The sequence below is a fragment of the Elephantulus edwardii genome, unplaced genomic scaffold (genome assembly GCF_000299155.1).
Source record: "Elephantulus edwardii isolate Elephantulus edwardi_28Jun2011 unplaced genomic scaffold, EleEdw1.0 scaffold00073, whole genome shotgun sequence".
NCBI classification, from domain to species: Eukaryota; Metazoa; Chordata; class Mammalia; order Macroscelidea; family Macroscelididae; genus Elephantulus; species Elephantulus edwardii.
In genome coordinates, this window is record NW_006399823.1 from 11,360,255 (window position 1) to 11,364,232 (window position 3,978).

Genomic DNA, 3,978 nt, shown 5'->3' on the forward strand with positions numbered 1-3,978 from the left:
GTCACCACTTCTATTCAATATTTTATTGGAAGTACATGCTAGGGCAATGGGACAAGAGAAGGAAATAAAAGTCTTCTAGATTAGCAAAGAGATGGTTATATTTTCCTCATATGCAGATGACAGGATAATGTACACAGAAAACCCTAAGGACTCAACAAAAAAAACTGTTAGACCTAGTAGACCAATTTAATAGAGTGGCAGGATATAAGATCAATATCCAAAAATCAGTGGGATTCCTCTACAGTAACAAAGAGAACTCAGAGAGAGAAACCAAGAAAGAAATACCAATTATAACAGTCAACCACAAACTGAGACACTTGGGAGTGAACCTAACTAGAGACACAAAATACCTGTACAAAGAAAACTACAAAATATTTCTTCAACACACCATAAAAGACCTAAAGAGATGGGAAAATGTACCCTGTTCATGGATAGGAAGACTCAATACTATGAAAATGGCAGTCCTACCAAAAGCAATCTATATTTTCAATGTAATCCTAATACAGCTACCAAATTCCTTTTTCAAAGAGACCAAGTTTCTTTGGAGAGAAAAAAGACCCCAAATAAGCAAAGTAGTTCTGAACAACAAAAATGAAAGAGGAGTCATAACACTCCCTTACCTTAAAATGTACTACGCAGAAGTTGTAACCAAAACAGTGTGGTACTAGTACAATGACAGGCACATAGACAAATGGAATAGAATTGAAAACCCAGAAATGAATCCATGTACTTATGGTCAACTGATATTTGACAAGGAAATAAAACCTATCAAATGGGGAAATGACAACCCCTTCAACAAACGGTGCTGACAAAACTAGACTGCTACCTGCAGAAAGCTGAAACAGGATTCACATCTCACACCATACACAAAACTCAACTCAAGGTGGACCAGAGATCTGGGAATAAAGCCCCAAACCATAAAGTTCATCAGAGTCAAACTGGGATAAAGCTTAGACTATCTAGTGTATGGTATAAAGAGACTGTCAAATACAGCCTGAAATGCACAATTTGGAGAGGATAAAATTGATGAATGAGACCTTCTGGAGATTAAATTCCTGTGCACATAAAAAATTTTTTCTAATAAAGTGAAAGAAAACCTACTGAATGGGAAGAAGTATTTGGCAAAACCATTTTGGAAAAGTGTCTCATATCAAAAGTTTATAGAATCCTACAGGGCTTCTACAAGAAAAAGTCTGATAACAAAATTACAGAATGAGGAAAAGACATGGGAAGACTTTTCATAGAGGAAGATATTTGGATGGTCAACAGAAACATTAATAAATGCTCCAAATCACTGGCAATAAGAGAGATACCAATCAAAACCACGGTGAGATACCATCTCCAGAAAAAGTGGCAAAGTTTAACAGGACAGCAAGTAATAAGTGTTGGAGACGATGTGTAGAGATAGGAACTCTTGTACATTGTTGGTGGGGTTGTAAAATGATACAATAATTCTGGAAGGCAGTTTGGTGCTTCCTCAAAAAGCTGAACATAGAAATTACGTAAGACCCAGCGATTCCGCTGCTTGAAATATACCCTGAGAAAATAAGAACTGAGGCACAAATGGTGATTTGTACACCAATGTTCATAGCAGCATTATTCACCATCACAAGAACATAGATACAGCCCAATGCCCAACTACAACGGAATGCACTGAGAAATCGTGGCATAGTCACACCATGGAATAATATGCAGCACCTAAGAGAAATTATTTTGTAAACTACTGTTTAACTGTGGAGGGACTGGAGAACATTATGCTAAGTGAACGAACTCAGTCTCATAAGGACAAATACTATAGAAGACCATTATTGTAAAAATAGAAAGACAACTAGAAAAATGTGTATGAGGTTACAAAGGGGGGGAGCAGAAGGGGTAAGGATGGGTGGGAGGTAATCATAGAGTCTCACAATTTGATGGGTGGAGGGAGGGGTGGGTAAAAGAAATGGGAAAGATCAGATGTCAAAATCAATGGATACAAAGTTTCTAAGTAAACCAGTATAAAATAAAAATTTTATTAAAAAAACTCATCTAATGATAGATGATAAAAAAATTAAATATTTCAATACATTGACCAAAATTACTAAGAATAGGATGGTAAGAAAGAAATCTCTTTGGGGACTACTGCTGACACTCTCAGACATGCTAAGTGGTGCAAGTCACAGCTGCACATGAAGCCTTTCCACTGAGATTCAACATATGCTCACTACAGACTGTGCCTGCCATGAAAAATAAGCATATTTTAGAGGACCCTGAACATCTGTCCTGAACAATGCAGGCTGACATATAGAAAAATGCATCCAAATGGTGTCAATACAGCTACAAGAGAATGAGTAGAGTCAAGCTCTCCCATCTTCAAGCCATTATAGATTCTTATCTCCCAAATCTCTCATACCTCTGCCTCATTGAGAACCAGGCCGGTCTGAAAGAGGTCATTACCAGTCATTCAATTTTCCTCTAGGAATTTCCTAGTCCCCACAATGGGTTTCCATTTCTCCCTTTCATATAGTTAACTTCGTGGTCTCTTCTCCACGGAGTCTGAGCTAATTCATACACAGTATATCTTTTCTCTCACAATGTCATTCTCTCAATCTCTGTCTCATATCCATTTCCTGAATGTGCACACATGTAGGAAAAGATCTGTTAAAAATTTATCTAATAAATTTAAGAAGGAAGTTTATTCCAAAAGAGAAAACTAAAACTCAAATTCATTGCCCCTGTGTAAGGAACTCAGAGCTGACCCTCCTGTGAGTTTTAGAGGCTCTGTATCTCATGAAAGAAGATTGCCCATCTTTCTTCTGTGGAGTTCCTATTGGATTTGAACTGCCAGAGAGGTACTGCGTTGGGGTTAGCAGGCCAAATCTCTATGGATCACATGACCATGTGTATTATTATTATTACCATTTTTAAGTAACAATAATAGAAAACATACTAAGAATTGAAACCATCAATAAATCATCTGTCAGCTTGTCTTACTGCACCACTAACAAGTATCATGAAAGGCAGAGAAAAGATCAAAGTTGGAATTTTATTGAGATCTACAATCAATATTCATGATAGTTACTATTGTTGTTGTTGTTGTTAGGTGCTATTGAGTTGAGTATGGCTTGCAGCGACCCTATGAACAGCCAACCCAAACCCTACCTTATCCTGTGCCATCTTCATCATCTCCGACACAGTAGAGACCATTGTTGAAGTCACTGGTCAATCCATGTCATTGGAGGTCTTCCTCTCCTTCACTGACCTTCCTCACTTCTAAACATGATGTCCCTTTCTGAGGAATAGCCTTGCCTATGAAAGATGAAAGTATGAAAGATGAAGATCCACCATCTTTGCTTCCAAGGAGCACTCTGCGTGCACTGCTTTCAAGACACATCTATTTGTTCTTTTGCAGTCCATGGGATAGTCAGTATTCTTCTCCAAATCAACTCAAAGGCATCAATTATTCTGTCATCCCGATTCATTGTCCACTCTCTGATGAATAACAGTTGGTTGAGAAGACCATGGCCTGAATCAGGAGCACCTTAGCCTTCAAACTGGCATCATTGCTCTTCAGCATTTGGAGGGGTCCTTGACAGCAGACTTGCCCAGTGAAATACATTTGATTTCCTGAATGCTAGTACCAAGAGGGTTAAATGTTGATCCAAGCACGATGAAACAATTGACAGCTTCACTCCTGTATCCATCTATCACAATGCTGACTGTTGGTCCTGTAGTGACAACCTTTCTTTTCTTTTTTTTTTAAACATAAAATATTTATTTTATACTGGTTTACTTGCAAAGTTTGCATATTGTGGTTTTGGTTTTTTTAAATACTGGTTTATTTACAAAGTTTGAATACATTATTTTTCATATCTTTCCCATTTCCTTCATCACCACCACCCCCCATCAAATTGTTTGACCCTATGATTAACACCTCCACCCCCACCAATCCTCCCACCTCTGCTTCCACCCTCCCACACACTTGTTTCCTCATACTCA